Below are 21,070 nucleotides of genomic sequence, written 5' to 3' on the forward strand. Positions count from 1 at the left end.
GATCCTTTTAAAAAGAGAACTAAGTTATTTACTTTGCAAATGTGCTGATGGCATGGATCCATCTCACTGACCTCAGCATCCTTTTTTTAAAGGTTTTGGGTTTTGTTGCCAATATTAAGTTATTTTAAATTGTGGTTGAAGCAATAGGAAATTGAAATATGGATTGTGCATGACCGTGTCTTGAGTGTAAAAATATTGCAGTTTGAAACTTGGACCTAAAGTATTGCAAAGAAAAGTTAGAAATACCAATGGATTGTGTGACAGCAACAATTTCCTATAGGATGTGCAGCATCAGAAAGACTTCATCAGTGTGGCTGTGGGTGCTTTTAGCTTTGTCCTGTGCCACTCTATGATGACATGAAACAGGACTTAACCTGCCACCAGCCCAGGCCACCCTTTGCCACCCCAGCTCCTTGGACCTTGTGTCCGCACAAGCAGACACAAAGTGTTTCTGCTGCTTCCCCCTTTTGCACAAATCCACAGAGAGCTGGGATTTTCCCCGGTCTCGTGTCTCCATTGTGCCATATTCCTAAAGAACCAGCAGCCCCTCCCGATGAATACGGTGAGTTACACAGATGCTTGTCAGCTCCACTTCCTGACTAGAAATCTTGAAACTGCTTCTAAATGCTGCTCACTTCAGCTCTTGGACACCTACTCACACAGAGCTGGGACAAAAATGCCCCGGATGCCAGCTTACAAGGTGAGTTACGCCAAAGAAGGGCTATGTGGGAAATCTCTATCCCTGCCTATCCTTTGAAGAGATCTGTACACGGGGCTGTGCACAGATGTGTCTTGTATCTAAAGGAAGGAATGTGCAAGCAACGTGACTGACACTTTCCCTCTCCGTGTTCGTTCCGCAGCCACGGGTACAAAGACATTATGGGAACCCTTGTGCAGCCAGAGCCTTCTGTCCCTGCAGAACGGAGCGCGGCGGCTGGGGGCGGTTGGCGGGCAGCGAGCCCCGGGCAGCAGGCGAGATCCGGCTCCGCACCTGCCAGGCCCTGCTAAGGCTCAATGCCACCTCCTCGGCAACAGCAAAGACCTTCAGCCTTGTCACTGCCCAGAGGGGCAGTGCTGGCCCGGCCGCACAGCTCGTTTTCCCCACAAGTTGCAGGAGGTGAGAAGGCAACACTTGCAAACACTGACTGCGAGCCACGGCGCCGGCTGCGCACCATTAACCTCAGCTCTGGGACCACTGTCTGCCCCAAGCTCCGGGGGATGCACTGGGAGCCCGGCTGGGCTCTGCCCTGGGGTCATCCTCCAGTGACAGCTGCAAACAGGGAGCATTTAGTTGCCACCAAGAGCCCAGCCACGCGTGGAGGGGAGCTGGTGCAGCTGCGGCCTGCGCTGTTGCCTGCTGTGCTCTGGGGCTGCTGCTCCCCGCAGAGGGAACTGCACTGGCGTGCCAGAGGAGACAAAGAAGCTTCAGCTTAAGCCAAACTGAGCTGGGTGGCTGGGCTGGCAGGAGTGGGGAGGGTCAAGGGCATTCACAGAGCTCATCCTGCTGCAAGGACGAGGAAAAGTGACAGTGGGAAGCTAACAGTGAGGAGAGCTGAGGCCTGGAGGGCAGCTCTTGAATGATACTCAGGTCTCACCGGACCTCTGAGACATTGCTGTTCTTCTGCCAGTGAAAGGATGAGTCCCTAAACCTGAGGCTCGCTCCTCCTCGCAGTCAGGGACATCAAGGAAGGCTACAGTGCGACAGAGACTGCCCTGAGCTGGCAACTCACTAGGGGAAAAGAGGGAGCACTTGTGAAGTAAAAGGCAGGTGGGGCAGAGAACTGTGCAGAGAAGGGCTGAGCTAAAGCTTGAGCAAGCTGAAAAATGTCATTTGGGGTCATCCCAGATTGATTTCATTTCACAAGTTATTGAACAAGTTTATTTTGGGCGGGGGGGTGTCATGTTTTCCCCTGGAGGCGTGCACTCTGCAGGCTTGAGCTGCGTTGCCGAAATGCTCGGGCACGTCTCTGCTGAAGCTCACACCGGTTCTTCTTTGGCTTCTTCCGGCCCGGTGCTGAGCCGCAGCAGAGCCCTGGCGGAGCCCAGAGCAGCCTCAGCATCCACAGAGCCCGGCTGCAAGGAGAGAAAGCAGAAACCGCCCGTCACTTGAAGGCTGCTGTCCCCCTTGTCCCAGCCGCCCGCGGTGCCCAGGCCGTGCTGGCCGTGCTCAGAGCGGTGCCCGAAGCCGCCCATCCCTGCTGCCTTTGGCAGGAGAGCAGGAGGGCAGGACACGTGCCAGCGCCCGCAGCCAGCCGTGGCAGATCCACCTCCTCAGCAGCTGCCCGGAGCGGGATGCTCCTGTGCTCGCTGCCACCTCCCAAAAGCCCTTATCCCAGCCGTGCCAAGAAGACGGGGACCCACCGCACGCCACCCGCCGCCGGAAGAAAAGCTGCTCCCAAGTCATGTCCTCGGCCTTCTCCAAGGCCACGTCCCATCCACGCCGCAGCTGCTCCCAAGCACTTCCCGATCCAGACTGGACACCACCTACAACGCTTCCTTGAAGAAAAACAACAAATTAAAGAAAAGGCATTACAGACAAAAAGGAGAAACAAGAAAAAAGGTAAAAAATCTTCTCTCTGTCGGGGGCCTGAGCAAGGCCCAACCTTCCCTACATGCTGGGGAAAAACCCACCCACGGGTGAGGGAAGCCCACGCTTTCTCCCTTCCCCCCTGCACTGCCCCCCAACAGGCACGGCGAGCCCACAGCAAACAAGGGGAGTGGAGGAGCCCAAGCCCTTCTTTTCCTGCAAAACAAAGCAACCCGTGCACAGCTCCTGGAGTGCCACCTCTGCTCCTGCCATGGGGGCTTGTTTGTGTCGGGCTGCCTGCCCCAGCCCCAGCCCGGGGAACAGTGGGTGGTGGGGGCTGTTGGCAGGGCCAGGGGCCGACTCCCATTTCGTAAGCACCCCAGCCCATCCCGCCCGCCCTGCCGAAAAGCAGCTTGGCAGCCGGCTGAAGGATTAGCTGCATCCGCCCCAGCAAAGGGGGGAACCTTTGCTTCTCGGCCAGGCTGTGCAATGCCCAAATCTGGGAGCATCCCCCTGGGTGTGGACTCATCTGTAAATTCGCTGTGGAGCCTGGCTTTGAAGAAGGTGCCAGAATCGAAGCCCATCATCTTCAGCTTGCCGGTGGCCAGGTCAAGGAAGAGCTTGTCGTCCTTGATGTCATCCTCCATGTCTCCAGACGCAGCAGCCCCACCTGGTACAGCTTCTCCAGGGGCTCCTTCTTCCCTGCGGCTGAGAGCAGGCTGTCAGTGCCTCGCCCAGGGCCCCGGCTGTCAGTGAAGCAGGACAAGCAAAAGCAGCTTGCACGGCGGCCACCAGTGCTGGGAAGAGCAGCTCAGCTCCAGCACAAGGGCTGCGTGTTCCCATCTGATGACCCCTGCGCAGTGATACAGGCAGGGCAGAAAAGCCTGCGTTTCTGGGCTTCTTCTTGCCAAGGCACGTGTGGAGCTGTAACTTACCAGCTCCCTGGATCAAAGTGTGCCTGTGGCTCTCTCCCTTCTTCTATGGATGATGAATATCCTGCAGCCAAGGATCACCCAACAGGTCTTCTAATGAGGGCCTGTCCAAGGAGTGCAGGGACAGACACCATCTGATGAGTTCCTTGCAGTCTGCGGGGAGAAACCAGAAAGTGCCGGTCAGTTGCAGAAGGCTCCTGTCCGCTTTGCCCCACTATTGCCATGCCCAGGCCACGCCATGGGGGTTCCGAGCTGTGCCTGAACTTGCCCATCCATTCTTTGTTTTGGAGGAGAGCAGGAGAGCGGGGCATGTGCCACCTCCTCGGCAGCTGCCAGAGCAGGATGCTCATGAGCCCGCTGCTGTCTCCCAGCACCGCTATTCCCCCCGTGCCGCAGAGATGAGCATCCACCTTGAGAGAGCCGCTGTGGGAGCAACAGCTGGCCCCAGCTGATATTCCGGCCCTTCGGGAATGGGTGCTGCCCGCAGACCATCTGGTGCAGCATGATGCCCAGGGACCAGACGGTCGCTGCCTCGCCGTAGTACCAGCCAAAGTGGTTCCATTCCGGGGGGCTGTACGATGGTGTTCCTACACAATAGAGAGGGGGATGCTGCCTGCTCCCGGAGCCTTGCCCCAGCATCCCTGGGCACGCGGGGGCCGCACCAGTGGCACGCGGTGTGACCTGCTGCCCTCTCACCAGCGCCTGTGACTTGTGGACAAACTGGGGGTTGGAAAAGAAGCCACCGGTGTCGCAAGAGGGCAGTGGAAGCCCTGGCAAGGCCCGAGCATTCCACGCAAAGGGAAAACCTGCTCAGTGCCGGGGGGGAAAACCATGCTTTCACCCTCCCTGCCTGCATTGCCCCAAAAAACATTCTGAAGCCAAGGCAAACAAGGCGAGCTGAGCAGTCCAAGCCCTTTCTCGCCCGCACGCCAAACCAGCGGGTGCACAGCTTGGGCCCCCCCCCCCTGCTACCCCCACCCACGGGTGCGTTTTTGTCACGCTGGCTGCCCCAGCCCCAGTGCCAGTCCTGGGCAGAGTGGCTGGCAAAGGCTGCCAGCAGGGCTGGAAGATGGGCCCCCGGCCACCCGCCCTCAAAAGCAACTGGGCTGAACACTCGGTCCTGGCATCAAAAGGGAGAATCCCCGCTGCCACAGCCAGGTTGGGCCGCGATATGCCGGCACCGGGAGCCTACCCCGGCGGGGACTCACCTGCAAAGCAGGTGTAGGCTGTGTCTTGCAGGCGGGTGCTGCAGCCAAAGTCAATCAATTTGGCCTGGCCGGTGGCTAGGTCAACCAGGATGTTCTCTGGTTTCAGGTCCCTGTGAAGGACCCCGCAGCTGGTGCAGTGCCGCACGGCCTCCAGGACCTGGCAGAACAGCTCCCGTGCCACCTCCTCTGACAGGAAGCCCTGCGCTCGAATAAAATGAAGCAGGTCCTGAGAGTGCTCCGGCTGCTCCATCACCAGCACCACGTTGTTGGGGAGCTCGAGCCACTCGAGGAGCTGCACCACACCAGGGAAGCCGGTGGACACCTTGTCCAGCAGCACGACCTCGAGTGGTGCGCTAGTGCCGTTGGGCTGCGGGAGGAGCACGATGCCGTCAGTGGGGCTGATGCCGTGCCAGGCCTCGGGAAGCCCTTGCCCAGCCCGGGATGCTCTGCGCCCTCCGCTGCCCCCACGCCCGCTCTCCCCCGAGGCGTCCTGCCGCCTTCCACCCTCCCGGCCTCGGCTTATCCCCGCCCGTCACGCCCCGGCTTCTCCCGCTGCCCACCACCCCCCTCCTCCCCCCGCTCACTCACCAGCTCGCCCCAATGACGGATGCGGTTCCGTGGCACCCGTTTGATGGCCACCTGCAAGCCAAGGGGAGCAGCAGGCTGAGCTCGCCGCCCGCCCTGCCGAGCCCCATCCTCCTTCTCCTGCGCCCTCCTCCACCCCGCTCCTCCTGCGCCCGCCGCCGGCCCCGCCACTCACCGGGGCGCCGTCCGAGAGCCGCGTCGCCGCGAAGACGCTGCCGAAGCCGCCGCGCCCCAGCAGCGAACCCAGCCGGTAGCGCTCCTTCAGGCCCTGCTGCGCCTTCCCTGCCGGCGAGACGCGGCTGTCAGCGCTCGGCCCGGGGCCAGAAACGGCCTCCGGCCGCTCCTCAACCGCCCCGGGCCGGGTATCCCCACATGTTGCCTCTTTCGAAGCGGACACCGGCGGCTCGGGGGCGGGGGCCGCGCTGCCGAGCGGAAGAGCTCGGACCGGGGAAGACGCAGCGGACGCGGCGGGAGCGGCCGCGCCGTCTGTGTCCTCGGCGGGTCCCGGGAGGAGCCGGGGCCGGCGCCGGCGCCGGAGTCGGGCCGGCCGGAGCCAGAGGCTGGCAATGCCGCCCAAGAGGCAGGCACTGATGCCCGCCCAGCAGCGCCACCGCCACTACGGCAAGAGCCGGGCGGAGGCGAGACCGCGGCGGGACGCCCGGGGGCGGGGAGGGAGAAGCCCCGCCCGGGGCCGGGGGCGGGCCTGGCGCATGGCCCGGCCTGGCATGGGGAGAGGGAGGCCGCGGAAGGGGCGGAGGGGGTAGAGCACTGAAGGGAGAGCGGGACAGGGGATGCGGGACACTGGGAGAAGGAGAGGAGGAGCAGGAGAAGGAACGCGGAGGGTCTGGAGAACCGCTGCTTCCTGTTGCTCTTCTGCTGCTGCCGCTGCTGCCGCTGCTGCTGCTGCCGCCGCTGCCGCTGAAGCGCTGGGAGCGTTTGTCCGCGTGTCCGTGTGTCTGTTGCCCGGGTGTCCGTTTTTCCCCCGCGCGCCCCGCGGCCGAGCCCCGCGCGCCCCGGGCCAGCACGGGCCGCTCGGCTCCGGGGCCGAAGCGGAGTCACGGAGCATCTCTTCCTCCCGCAGCCGCGCCAAACGCACCGTCTTGTTTAGCTCCTTCTTCACCAGATTGTAACTCTTCCTTGCGGCAATCTCGCAACTTGCCCCTTGCTGCTCGCTCGCCCCGCGCCGCGGTCTCTTGCTCACGAGCAAGCAAAGCGCTGTCCGCGCTTTTCGCCTGGAGCAGAGCAAAGTGCCGAATGAGGAGCCTGCCAGCGCCAGGCAGAGCCAGCCCCGTGGGAGGGCAGAGCAGGAGGTGAGGAGGGAGACGTGCAGCCCCTGCGGGGCGCAGCGCTGCTCCCCGGCCGCTCGGCGTGGGCAGTGGGAGCGGCGGGGCCGTGCCCGGCGCGGTGCCCTCGTCGCCAGGGCTGTTGCTGTTTTCTTGTCCGGTTCCAGGTGAAAATCGGCGACTGCCGATAGGAGGATTCAAATAAAAGAATGGAAACACTCTTTTTGCCGAGTTCTGATGCCAGTCCAATAGAGCAGCTCAGCTCTCAGCTGTCTGCCTCCTCCCTGCCAATCCAGCACTTTCAGCCTGGAGCAAAGGCCCTCTCTGCAAAGAAACTGCTGGCTTGTTTCCTTCTCCTGCTGTTCATTGACACAGGTAGAAAAGCTGACTAGTTTGGATGCTGAGTCTGTCCAAACAGTCAGCTTTGCCATGTGAAGCCAAGACACGGAGTCTTGAGCCCTGCGACAGTGTCATGGGAATCACCTTTGTTGCTGCTGCTGTCTATTGTCACTGCTGAGGGTGCAGTCCCATGAGAGCACATGCCCTGTCTCTAGAAGCCAGAGCCGAGCAATGCACTGCGCTCTACAATCTTCCATTGGCAGGATTCTGGTGTCTCCAGCATTGCTTTCAAAGCCAAACAGGGAGAAGGCAAACTGTGTGTAGCTCTTGGTATTGCAGAGTGTCTCAAACTTGCTAAGTCCTAGGTCTTTGAGGTAAGATCAGTTTGGAATGACTGTGGGATAGAACTAGTGCAAGACAGAAAAGGGGAGCCTAGAAGGGAAGCAATTAATAGTATCCGGGAACATCTTGGGCTGTTTCTTTCCGTTTGCATGTCACTTCTGGGAAGCTGTTTTGCTTTTGCAAGAATCTTGTCCACAGTGATGTTTGCTCTTTTCAAGACCCTTTCCTGGAGACCTAGCTGGAGCTCCTGTCACAAGATGTGCCATCACGTGCAGCTTCTCTTGGCTTGCCACACTGTGCGTGCAGCACGACTCTTGCAGCAAAGCAGGACGAAGGTTTTGAGAGCTTGAACACTTGTCCTTTCTCCTTCTGGTGGACTAGCGAGTTGTGCTGTGGGTAAGGTTTCCATCGTTACTGTTCTAGGCTAAGGAAACAGGAGGAGGGTGTAGCAGCAATTGTTAGGCTGGCTGAATGGAGAGAAAGAATCTCCGGAGCCTGCAGCCAGAAGTGGAGAGCTGTGGGCTAATCCTTCCAAGCTCTCAGTGGACATCTTGCAAGTGACCTGGACTGTGAAAATGGTCTGACAGAGGCAGTTGGTTTCTGAGTTCAGCGTAGATGCTTGCACATCTGGTGCGTTGGTGCGCAAATCAAGAGTACAATCGGTTCATGGGAAGCACCAGAAGAAGCTGGAGCTCTCCGAGCAGACGACTGGAAGAATCTGCAAAGGAGAAATGTGGGAAATGACTTGGTGTACCTTGCCTGGAAGAAGGGTAGTTTTTTTCTAATAATTCCTAATCCGTTCCCTTGGCTTCTGACTTTCTTAACAAGGCCGTTTGCATCCCCGATTCAGCACAAAGCGACAGGCCCGGGCTTACGGAAGTGCGCCAAAGATTCCTCCGCAGTGCCGCTCAGGTGGAAAGAGGAGCGGGGCGCCTGAGCAGCCTCCGGGGAAGCATCCCGCGAGGTGCAATTTGCGCCGTGCTGGGAGAGGAGGAGGGGGAGAAGGATGGGCCTTGCGTGGCAGCAGCAGCAAGTTTGGGCCGCAGGACATCGCGCCTGCGCCGCTGCCCCACAATGGGCGGGCGTGTCCCCGGGGCTGCGGCCCTGGCACCGCGTCCGCTGAGCTGCCGACGCTGCGGGAGCTCCCCGGGCTGGGCTCGGGTTCCCGCTGGGACTGGGCAGCAGGCTGTGCTCTCACTGTGGTCAGCAGCAGCAGGACGTACCTCTGGACATCCACGTCTCCTGCTGCTGGGAAGAAGCAATGAAGCGAGTGCAGAAGTTCTGCTTCCTCTTTCTCCCGGTGGATTTTTTCGTTTCATTCCACACTCCAGAGGCAATTTCTGTGCTGGCCTCTGTCAGCTGATTCTATTTCAAGAGCACCAGCAACAGGGCTGTGTTTGAGCGCTGTGAATGTGGCCTGTATGGCTTTCATTCTCCTCGACTTTTTGCTTATGGACCTGTGAACATTTCAAGATCTGCTAATCAGGATGCCTGCAACAAAACACCTGAATTCCCCATCAGAAAAGCACTGTGGCTAGCACTGATCAAAAGAGGCAATTGCAGTTTTTCAGATAAAATTCAAGTGGCAACCAGAAGGGAGGGGAAGAGCAGCCATGATCTGTAATTCCCAAGGCAAACACAAGAAAAGCCTCCTGCTGTCACCTGAGGATGAGTGAAACAGTGCTGGGAACAGCGCTGGAATCCGATCCTTTCTTTCTCTGAAGGTTGCATCAGCACAGCACAGCCGGGCTCTGAGGAATCAGGTCTGTTTGTGGGTGATTGTTGCTCTTCTCCAGAAATTCACCGGGAAAAACCTCTTGGGAATCCGAGGCACAAGCAGGTGGGAAGGGGCTGGCGCTGCTGCTGCTCTTGGCCGGGAGCCCCGGCTGTGCCAGTACAGGGCCCACTGCACTGTGGCTCCTGCTGCTGGCAGAGCTGGGCAGGTCTCAGGGACAGGGAATGGACACGGGGGACAGCAAAGGCTGTGGGGGGCTGTGTGATGTTCCCACTTGGGCCAGCGCCAGCACAGAGCTTCAGCCCCGCAATTATCCCCGAGGGAAGTGCTGGGGAAAAGCTCCATTTCAGCCTTCCTTTACTCATCACTGTGAAGTGATCAAAATAACAGGAGAACAAGCAAAGCCCTATCTCTTCTCCTTCGGGAGGAGTCCCACGCCTTGGGCTGTGAGAGGCCATGAGGGGCTGTGTATGGCTGTGAGGCGCCATGAGGGTTTGTTAGGGGCTGTGAAGGGTCATGAGGAGTCGTGAGGGGCTGTGAGGGGCCTTGAGGGGCCATGAGGTGCTGTGAGGGGCCATGAGAGATTGTTAGGGGCTGTGAAGGGTCATGAGGGGCCAGGAACTGTGGGGGACTGTGAGGGACTGTGAGCTGCCATGAGGGGCCATGGGGAGCTGTGAGGGGCATTGAGGGGTCATGAGGGGCTGTGAGGGGCCTTGAGGGGCCGTAAGGGTCTCTTAGAGGCTGTTGGAGGCCAGGCACCTGATGGAACCAAGGGTCAGTTATGACACTGTGCAAGCAAGGAGATCATGGTTGACAGTACAGAACTTCATGGAACCACAGGCCCATTGTCACACAGCAGGGCCGCAGAACCAAGGAGATCATTGTGACACTCCACAACCTCATGGAATCAAGGCGTCCATGTTACGCTACGGAACCTCATGGAGCCAAGGGTCCATTGTGACACTGCGGACCCAAGGAGACTGTTGCTGACAGTACGAAAGTTCATGGAACCAAAAGTCCATTGGGACATTGTGGCGCCTCATGGAAGCGCAGAGAGCATTATGACACTTTGTTACTATCTGATTTATACCCAGAAGGGCAAAGAAAACAAAATCTCTGAGTATAAAAAGGAAAGAACTTTGAAGGTTCAAAATATTCCCAAAGACCAGATTAAAACCAAACGAGATTAAATGTTGGTGCCAAAAAAATGGGTATCTGTTTATCTAATGGTAAGAGAGGCAAAGAAAGAGTAAAGTAGAGAAAAGTTAGAAAAAGCCAAGGTTACTCTAAAAAGCATAGGATAAGTCACCACCACACTGTGCTACCTTTGTTGCTGCTGAGACAGGGTGGGGGAAGTGGAGAAGTTTTTGCCTTTTTTTTTCTGCTGTTTGAAGGGTCTTATCTGCCTCTTCCCATCTCTGGAGCAGTTTGGCTGGAAAGCGGCGGCCCATGCTCCGAGATGCAGGCTCGATGCTTGCAGCTGAACCTGGGTCCGCCTGGGACGAAGGAGCAGGGCTAGGGGTTGCACAACTCCCTCGGGATTTCAGTGCAGGGGTGAAGGATTGGGGGGTTCTCCCCAGGCAGGCGGCGTCGGCTCCCGGAGGCCTCAGGGTGTCTCACGGCAGGCGATGGTGGTGGTGGGGGAAAAGGCAAAGGGCAGGGATTCTACCTTTCGCTTTCGCCTCCACATTTTGCACCAGATTTGCCTTCCTTTTTATGGGCCTCAAGGCAGGCTATGCACGGCCCGTACGGCGCGTAGTTTCCAGGCATTCAAAAGTGATTCTGACAAGCAGCCATAATGACGAAGCACTTTTGAAGCCTTTCCGGTGTTGAGCAGTGATAATGGCGAAGCGTTTTTTGGAGCCTTTCTCTTAGTATTAGGCTCTTGCACGCTTCAGAACCAAGGGGCCATTGTGACACTGCAGGGCCTTGTATAACCAAGGGGTCATTGTAGCACGGCAGGGCCTGGTGGAATCAAGGGGATCATAGGGACACTGTGGGGCTCCATGAGGCCACGGGGCCATTCTGACTGTGTGGAAGCAAGGATACCATTGTTACGCCACGGGGCATCATGGAACCAAGGAGGCCATTGTGAAGCAGCTGGGGAACCCACTGAGACTATTATGACACTTCAAGGCCTTGTGACACCAAAGGGCCATTGTGGAACCAATGAGACCATTGTGACATCACAGGGCCTCATGGAAGCCAGGGGCCACTGTGGCACAGCCGGGCCTCATAGAACCAAGGGGCCGTTGTGACACTGCGTGGCACCATGGAGCCAAGGAGACCACTGTGACACTACAGGGCATCACGGAACTAAGAACTATGTAACAGTAAGAGGCCCAATGGAATCAAGGGGCCATTGTGACACCACAGGGCCTCATAGAACCAAGGAAACCATTGTGACACTGCAAGGTGTCATGGAAGCAAAGGGCCAGTGTGACACAGCCAGGCCTTGTGGAAGCAAGGGGCCATTGTGATCCTGGGGAGCCCAATAGAACCAAGGAGCCATTGTGACCCTGCAGGACCTTATGGGATCATGGAGACCATTGTGACACTCTGTGACCTCATGGAACCAGTGGGCCATTGTGTTATTTTGCAGTCCCATGGAACCAAGGAAACCATTTTGACACAGCAAGGCCTCATGGAAGCAAGGGGCCTTTGTGCCGCTGTAGAGCCAAGGAGACCACCTGTGATATTGCTGGGCCTCAGGGGAACAAAATTGTGATGCTGCAGGGCCCCAAGGATCCAAAGAACATGGAAGAGGACTGGTTGGCTTGGCCTCCTGGGGGCCACCTGGCTGGTCCAGCTGACCTTGGCATGTTGAGGGTTGCTTCTCATCTGCCCCTGAAACGCTGGAGTTCCGTGCTTTCCTTTCTGTGGGAAAGAACTGTCCTTCTCCTCCAGGGACCCATGGCTGAAATTAGGATTCTACCTCCAAATTGGATTCTATCCGAGGATTGTTCCCATGTGAAACCTGCCAGGACAGACAGCTCAGGCTGGCCTTGGCCTCTTAGGGGCCACCTCGCATCTGCCTTCAAAACACGGGGGGGCTGTGCTTTTCTTCCCATGGAAAAAACCATCTTTCAAGTCCAGCCATCCATGGCCAAAATTGGGAATCCACCTCTGAAATTCCACATATCCGAGGAATAGCTCCCAGACAAAAGCTGCCAGGTATGTCCAGCTTCCCTTGGCTTCCTGAGGGCCAGCTCTCATCTGCCTTTGAAACACTGGGGCTCCTCACTTTTCTGCCAATGGAAAAGAACTGTCCTTCTTGGCCAGACGTCCATGGACAAAACTGGGATTTGGCCTCCCAAATTCCGTCTATCCAAGGATTGCTCCAAGACAAAAGCTGCCAAGACAAACAGGTCTGGCTGGCCTTGGCCTCCTTGAGCCACCACTAATCAGCCTTTGAAACACTGGGGCTCTGCCCTTTCCTTCCTGGGGAGAAGAACTGTCATTCCGGTCCAGGCACCCACAGCTGAAATGGAATTCCACCTCCAAAACTCCCCATATGTCCAAGGGTTGCTTTCAGACAGAAGCTGCAAGGACAGACAGGTCTGGCTTGCCTTGGCCTCTGGTGGCTGCCTCTCATCTGCCTTCAAAACACTGGGCTTCTGTGGTTTCCTTCCTGCAGGAAAGAACCGACCTTCTTGTCCAGGTGCCCGTGGCCTCAAGCACATGATCACTACACAGGGACAAAGGAGCTCTGTGCTCAGTGGAGTGGAGACTGAGGACAGTGGAAGAGAGTCCTGGGAGGGCTTGAAGGGTGGTTTCAGAGATGGTGGATCCTTTTGACATAGTAGAGAACAGCCGGCAAAAGAAAGAATTAATGCAAAGGGCAGCTGGGGAGGTCCAGACTGGACACGAGGAGAAAGGAATTTCTCTCCCAGGGCAGTGCAGTGGTGCAGTGTGTCCCCCAGAAGGAGTCTGGAGCAGTCCAAGGCTTTGTGTGCCAAGGCAGAGGCAGGCAGGACGCAGAGCCATCAGCAAAGGAAGGGGCCAGCGAGGTGGGGCAGCCGGGGGGATGAGGACAGCCTGCAGGGACAGAGGCGCAGGGCAGGGACACTGTAGGACAGCCTGGGCCGGAGAGGGCAGAGGGATGTGCAGAAGCTGAAAGGCCCTGACAGAGGCAACTTCTGCAGCACTTTGGCCAGGGCTGCTGTCCCTGGCCCTGAGGCCAGCTGGGAGACAAGTGACCCTTGCAGCCCTGGGGCCTCATTGCCTCTTTTCTCCTGCTCAGCAGCATGGCAGGGGCCACCCCATGGTCCTGCCCTTGGCATTGCACATGCCCACATCCCAGTGCCCCGGGAAGAGTCCCGAGCAATGAGGGAGGGACAGGATCTGCCTTTCCGGCGGCTGGGGCACTGCCTGCAGCCAGCGCAGGCACAGCACAGAGGCACAGAGGGGTTCCATCAGTTAGGGCTGGGAAGATGCTGAGAAGTGACCGGGGGAGAATCATTCCCAGCCCTTGACACAGGAAGCCTCTGGCTGCGGGACAGTGCAGCTGCAGTTCCTGGAGTGATCTCCTCAAGCTGGAACATGCCACTGACTGTGGATTCAGGAAGTACATTCTCTGAGTATCTCTGGTGTAGAACATGAGGACATGCTCAGGGCTTCAGCTCAGTCCAGGAATATTTCCAACACAATCCTTTCTATAAGGATGAAATTTCCTGAGACTGTTTTCAGTCTCCTACTCTTGGGGAATGGGGGAAATGATAAAGGAATTCTTCATTTTTAAGAGTCCCTAAGGCATCAGAACTGTAACTTGAGTGCTCTGCAGGAGTTTCCTAAAGTGCTTTCAAGCCACTCCTCTGCCCATGCACCACACCGGCATCACCTTTGCTGGACCCGCCAGGCTTAGTCTGAGCTGTCCTTTCTCCCAGCTGCAAACAGAACCTGTCCCCAGCCAGTGCCCTGCACATAGGCAGGTTTCTGTAGGGCCAAGGAGAGTGCACAGAGATATGGGGTCTGTGAGTGCTGGCAGGAAGAGGTCAGGCACAGGGAAACAGCTCCAGGAGGAAGATCTTCAGCAAGCAGAGAGGAGATCAGGCAATGAGAGAAAACAAAAGGCAGAAATGTTGTGGCAGGGAGAGCTTAGAGACCTCCACAGGATGCCCTCGAGTGCAGCCCCTCCCTCTGAACAAGCCCCCTCCCCTCCTCTCTCCCTCAGCCAAGCCTCTGCCCTCAGGGCCGGGGGTCCAAGGCGTGAAGCCCCTCCTGGGCAGGCAGAGCTGCAGCAGAGCTGTGGGGCAGCTCTGCAGTCCCGGGCCCAGTTCCCTCTGCAGAGCACAGGACTGGGAGCAGCTGCCTGGCACTGGGGGGCTCTGGGAGGGGGCACAGCTGGCTCAGCTGGCTCAGGGTGACGCTGTCCCCAGTGCCCGGCTGTGGGCAATGCAGCCAGGGAAGGAGCTCAATCTCCCTACATCCAATGCCATCATTAGGACACTTGGCTTTCTTCTTGAGGATTCCCCCTAAGCTCTGAGCTTGCCTCCAGGACGCAAACAGGTCGTGTAGCATCTTTGTGTTACCTGAAAGCCCCACAGTGAGACACAAAAGTTTTATGATGGAGAAAGGGCTGTTGGGTTGGTGAAATGAGCCATGTGTGTATTTGGCTACCAGTGTGGGGCTGAGAGCTCGAGAAGGGGATGGACATTTGATGGGCTGTGGTGGATCGATCTGCTCTCAGCAGCGTTGGGATGGTTTTTAAGGGAAATATGGGAGGGTGATTATCCTCTATCTGAGAAGGGTGAAAGCCCAGAGGATCTTGGAACAGGACAGAGTGACAGACCACCTCCCCTCACTCTCCACTCACCACCTTGCCTCACAGAACTCGCTCTATTCTCCCCGAGGGCAGCAGAAATGCTGAGTGTTTCTGACATCCAAAAACAGTCAGCAGGGGACATGAAGAGGAGCTATAAAAACCTCTAGAACACTTTAACAGCTTTTGCCATTCCTGTTCTTGGGCCCTGGGAGTGCCCTTGTGTTAGCTGGGGTTTCAATGTGGGACACCAGGACAGGTTCCTGTCCCCCTCCCACTTCTGCAGAGCAAGGCTGAATTAGAAAAACCCCCGGAGCAATTGCCCTGAAAGTCATGTCACACTCAGCCAGCACCAACCAGGGCTGCGGCTGGAGCTGAAGGAAGATCTGCTAGAAAAACAGAAGGGTGTTGTCGGTGATTGAACACGGACTTGGCCGGCTGCATGCAAAGCCAAATTCTATCGCACAAGTCCCATCTTTATATACTGTTCAAACCAGCAGTTCAGCAGCTACAAACTTCAGCTCCTAAGGTTACATGTTTTACATCTCCAAGGGCTACAGATTACCATCTCCTCGCCCAATCTCCCATTAACTATCCTACTCTTGGTCTCGCCTCTTGCTCTTTGTCTCGCCTCCTGCCAGACGCGGCCCGGCCCGCCCCGTCTCTCGCAAGGCCCCATGCCAGCCAAAGCCCTTCTCCGTGGCCACGCTCTGAATCCCCATAAGGTGTCAGTGTGTGACAGGAGAAGGATTTGTGGGACATGTCTTTGATTTTGCTGAGAGACATTTCCCTTAAGCTGTCACTGACTTTTCTCCATGAACAGGTCCCCATGTCCACACACAGCCAATGTCCAACAGCAGCTCCATCAGCCACTTCCTCCTGCTGCCATTGGCAGACACGCGGCAGCTGCAGCTCCTGCACTTCTGCCTCTTCCTGGGCATCTCCCTGGCTGCCCTCCTGGGCAGCGGCCTCATCATCAGCGCCGGAGCCTGCGGCCAGCACCTGCACAGCCCCATGTTCTTCTTCCTGCTCACCCTCGCCCTCACCGACCTGGGCTCCATCTGCACCACTGTCCCCAAAGCCACGCACAATTCCCTCTGGGGCACCAGGCACATCTCCTACTCAGCATGTGCTACTCAGGTGTTTCTGTTTGTCTTCTTCATGGGAGTAGAGGTTTCCCTCCTCACCATCATGTGCTACGAGCGCTACGTGTCCATCTGCAAAGCCCTGCACTATGGGACCCTCCTGGGCAGCAGAGCTTGTGCCCACATGGCAGCAGCTGCCTGGGCCAGTGCCTTTCTCTACGCTCTGCTGCACACGGCCAATACATTTTCCCTGCCCCTGTGCCAGGGCAATGCCCTGTGACAGTTCTTCTGTGAAATCCCACACATCCTCATGCTCTCCTGCTCCAAATCCCACCTCAGGGAACTTGGGCTCATCGCTGTCAGTGTCTGTTTGGTATTTGGCTGTTTTGTGTTCATGGTTTTCTCCTATGTGCAGATCTTCAGGGCTGTGCTGAGGATCCCCTCTGAGCAGGGCCGGCACAAAGCCTTTTCCACGTGCCTCCCTCACCTGGCCGTGCTCTCTCTGTTCCTCAGCACTGCCATGTTTGCCCACCTGAAGCCCCCCTCCATCTCGTCCCCATCCCTGGATGTGGCCCTGTCAGTTCTGTACTTGGTGGTGCCTCCAGCCCTGAACCCCCTCATCTACAGCCTGAGGAACCAGGAGCTCAGGGATGCCCTGAGGAAAATGATGACTGGATTTTTTCAGCAGCAATGAAATGCCGGTTTTGTTCTCCACAGCTGCAGTGTAACTCAGTGCAGGCCCAGCCTGTCTGCTCAAGTTTTTCATAGTGGCTGTGTGTGTGCAGGGTTTCCTTTTTCATTTTGTGATAATGTTGTGCACAATGAAACTTTATTTATCCCATCACCATCCCATTACTGGGATCATTCATCCTATTTAGAATTCACTGCTTACACCTCGAATTTTACCCAGAGACAACGGAAATGAGGAGTCACCTCCTCTGTGCACTTTAGCAAAATAAAGGATCCTGCAGCAACTTGTTGGTCAAAAAAGCTTCCTTTGAAACCTCATCTGAATCTGGCAGGGCAGTGCCTGTGTGCAGAGGGGGAGAGAAGCTGAGTCCCAGCACAGCAGCAGGGCCAGGGAGCAGCAGCCCTCGGTGCTTTCAGAGCCGCTCTGTTTATCCTTCCACGCTGTCCTTCTGTCCTTGTGGGAGTCCTCAGCTCTGGCTGCTGTGCTGCTGTCCTGCTCTGTGGCTGTCTTGTGAGCACAGGAGGGGTTGACAGATTTGTGTTATTTAAAAGTAGACAGCAGTGGCTGGAATTGCTGGGCTGATCAGTGAAGTTTTTCAGAATTTTATGGTCCTGGCATGTGAGTCACAGGTGGATCACAGCGAGTCCTGGAGCTGCCAACCTGAACATGAATAACAGAATGGTCAAAGCTGCAGCTTAAACGTGACCTAAAATAAATCCCCAGAGTGGCCAGCCCAGAGATCGTGGTCTGTGCACTGGAACAACCACATTACAACAGGGACTGCAGACCCACCAAAACCCCACCCAAACCCAGCTCAGAGGGGCGATGGTGGCCCCGTGGCAACCACTGGGCACCAAAGCAGTGAAGCCATGGAGAGCGAGAGGCTCAGTGGCTGACATTTCTGTGGGACGGGGCTGTCGTGTGAGGGGTGGGGGCTTTAGATCCCAGGGGAATCATTGCCCAGGGAGTTTGTTTAGGTCTGTAGTGCATTGATGCTGCCTGGACTCCAGGCACCCACCAAAGCTGCTCTCTCACTCCTGTCCACAGCTGGACAGGAGAGAGAAAATATAACAAAGGGTTCCTGGGTTGAGATAAGGACCAGGAGAGATCCCTCATCCAACACCGTCCTGGGCAAAACAGGCTCAACTTACAGATATAAAGTGAATTTATTAAAAACAAAATCAGAGCAGGATAATGAGAAGTGAAAGAAGAGCTTTCAGAACACCTTCCCCCTCCCCTCCATCCTTCCCACCGATGGCACAGGAGACAGGAAATGGGGATTGTGGTCAGTTCATCTCCTGTGGCTTCTCCGCTGCTCAGGGAGAGGAGCTGTTCCCCTGTGAGACCGTGGGGTCCCTTCCCACGGGAGACAGTTCTCCGTGAGCATCTCTGACGTGGGTCCAATCTGACGAGCAGCAGTCCTCCCAGAAGTGCTGCGGTGTGGGTCACTCTTCCATGGGGTCAGTTCTTCAAGGCCAGGCTGCTCCAGCCTGGGAGCAGGGCCCCTCTGCACCAGGTCTGCCCCTGGATCCCAGCCTCCTGCAGGCATCCGCCCGCTCTGGCGTGGGCACCTCCCCCAGGGGCTGCGGGTGGATCTCTGCATCCCCCGGGGATCCCCAGGGGCTGCGGGTGGATCTCTGCATCCCCCGGGGATCCCCAGGGGCTGCGGGTGGATCTCTGCATCCCCCGGGGATCCCCAGGGGCTGCGGGTAGATCTCTGCATCCCCCATGGATCCCCAGGGACTGCGGGTAGATCTCTGCATCCCCCGTGGATCCCCAGGGCTGCGGGTGGATCTCTGCATCCCCCATGGATCCCCAGGGCTGCAGGGGCACAGCTGCTCCCCCATGGTTTCACCACGGCCTGCAGAGGAATCTCGGCTCTGGCTCCTGGAGCACCTCCTCCCCCTCCTTCTCCACTGCCCTTGGTGTCTCCCTGTTGTTTCCCTCACACGTTCTCCCCTCCTCCTCTTCTCTGACTACAAAAACACTGTGTCCCACTTTGTTTTCATTTCCTCTGAAATCTGCTATCACACAGGCATTACCAGCCTCTCTCAGTGGCCCAGCCTTGGCCAGTGCCATGTCCATCTTCAGAGCCTTTGGGGATCGGCTCTGCCAGACATGGTGGAAGCTTCCAGCAGCTTCTCACAGAAGCCACCTCTGTGGCCCCCCCGCTACCAAAACCCAGGCCATGCCAAACCAACACAGACAGGAAGGAAAGCACGGAGCCCCAGTGCTCCAGGGCAGGTGAGAAGCAGCTCTGGCCATGCCAAGGTCAGCCGGAACTGCCAGGCGGCCCCAGGAGCCCAAGGCAGCCAGAGCTGTTCCATGTTCCCTTGGTTCCGTGGGCCCTGCAGGGTCACAAAGGCCCCTCGGTTCTTTGGGGCCAGCAGTGCCACAGTGGCCCCTTGGTTCCATGGAATGCCACAGGGTCACAATGGTCCCCTTGGTGCCACCAGCCCTGCAGGGTCACAACGGCCCCTGGGTTCCACGAGGCCACGCAGGGTCACAGTGGTCTCCAGAGGAAGGGCAGCACCGAGCCCCAGGGTTTCAGGGGCACATGAGACACAGCCACCAGAGGCCAAGGCCAGCCACATCTGTCTGTCCTGCCAGGTCTGTCTGGGAGCAGCCCTTGGATATTGGGAATTTGGGAGGTGGAACCCCAGTTTTGGCCATGGGCACCTTGTCGAGTAACGCAGTTCTGTGCTCTCTGCACGAGCTCTGGCGTGCCCTCGGTCAGAGAGACTCCAGCTGCGTTACTTCTGTGTGTTGCAGAAGTGACTTCGGCATCAGGAAAAGTGCTGCTGGCTGAGCTCACTGGCTTCTTTGCAGAGGAGACACGGCAGGAGCTGATGATATTGGCTCACGTTAGTTCGGAGATAAAGGAAGAGAGAGAGGGTTCTGGTCTGGCTTCCAACAGGTTTATTGTCAGAAGTTTAGCAACAGAACATGGCAATGATCTTAATCTGGGATCCCACTGAGAGGCTTTTCCCTCAGTTTTAGAGGGGGTTTGAAAACCGCAGGGAAAGGGGAAAACAACCAATGAGTTACAAGCCAGGGGAGGATACAATTCAACAAGAACTACTGGGAGATACAACAAAGAACCGGTGAACAACCGAGTAAGAGGGAATTCTCCCGAACAGGGAAAGGCAGTTTGGAGCCAGGCGCAGCCCCAGGGGGATGCGGCTTAAGCTTCTGAGCCACCCATCGACCCACCCTGCGAGTCTGTGTCCCGGGGAAATTCGATCCACGGCAGGGTCCGGGGCTGATCGGCATCTCGCTGCCCAGCCCAGCAGTGGGCTGGGTCATAGCAACAGCTGAGAAGGATGGGGTTTTTCCACATGAAAGAAAAGCACAAAGTCCAGGTGTTTTGGAAGAAAATGAGAGGTGGCCACCATGGGCGAGAGCAGCCAGACCTGTCTCGCATGGCAGCTTTGGTCTGGGAGCAATCCTTGGATAGACAGAATTTGGGAGGTAGAATCTCAGTTTTGGCCATGGGTGCCTGGAGGAGAAGGACGGTTCTTTTCCTTAGGAAGGAAAGCACAGAGCCCCAGGAGCCCCAGGGCTCCTGAGCCAGCCCCTGCTGCCCCCAGGAGGGAATCTGGGGAGGGGGCAGAGGGGGTGCGCAGCCCCCGCCAGTGGATGACCCCAGCCCAGCGCCCTTCGTTCAGCACCGAGCTGGGCCTGGGGCCGCAGGAGGAAGAGGCCGATGGGAAGCAGATCCTGCAGGGGGGACAGGGCTTGGGCTCAGGGCAAGGTCCTGCCCTGCACACCTGGCTCAGGTGTGAGCCTGCCCCGGGAAGGGAGCAGGACATTCCCATCCCCACGGATCAGGGCTGGGAGCAGCGCTGGGAGCACTGACATGGAAATACTGGGAGCCACTGGGACCACACTGAGGGCTACTGGGAGCTACTGGGAGCAACTGGGAATGATGGGTGTGTGCTGGAGGCAACTGGGATATACTGGGAATGAACGAGATCATACTGGGGGCAACTGGAACCATGCTGGGGCAACTGGGGTGACTGGGAATGAGCATGCTGGGGGAAACTGGGAGCAACTGGGAGTGACTGTGTCTGTGCTGGGGGCCACTGAGGTCATGCTTGCAGTGACTGGGACTATACTAGGGGCAACTGGGAGCAACTGGAACCATGCTGGAGGTAACTGGGATTGCACTGAGGGTGATTTGGATCATACTGGGAGTGACAAGGAGAATGCTGGGGGCAATTTGGACCACGTTGGGGGCAACTGGGATATACCGGGAACAACTGGGACATCACTGAGGGTGACTGGGAGTGGCTGTGGGCACTCTGGAATCATGCTGGAAGCAACTGGGAACAAGGGGCAGTGACCAGGAGCATGCTGGGGGAAAGCAGGATATGCTGAGAGAGACTGGGAGTCACTGGGATCATGCTGGGAGTGACTGGAAGCGTGGCAATGGCCTGGGCTGGCTGATGTGGGGCCTCAGGGTGCGCAGGGAGCACTGTGACACTGCGGGGCCCCTGGAACTGTTCTAAATGACCCAGATCCGATATGGAAATGAATTCTTAAAATTTACTGACAACTCAATAAAAATGGCAAAGCAAAA

At 57.3% G+C, this 21,070-nt stretch overlaps 1 pseudogene across 1 annotated transcript; it reads left to right on the forward strand.

The window, feature by feature from the left end:
• Positions 1 to 15,558: 15,558 nt before the first annotated feature.
• Positions 15,559 to 16,491, forward strand: LOC309582559 (olfactory receptor 14J1-like; annotated as a pseudogene). The gene has a single exon. The product of its transcript is annotated as an olfactory receptor 14J1-like (transcript).
• Positions 16,492 to 21,070: the final 4,579 nt, after the last annotated feature.

This window comes from Coloeus monedula (genome assembly GCF_965178545.1).
Source record: "Coloeus monedula genome assembly, chromosome: 27".
Classification (NCBI taxonomy): domain Eukaryota; kingdom Metazoa; phylum Chordata; class Aves; order Passeriformes; family Corvidae; genus Coloeus; species Coloeus monedula.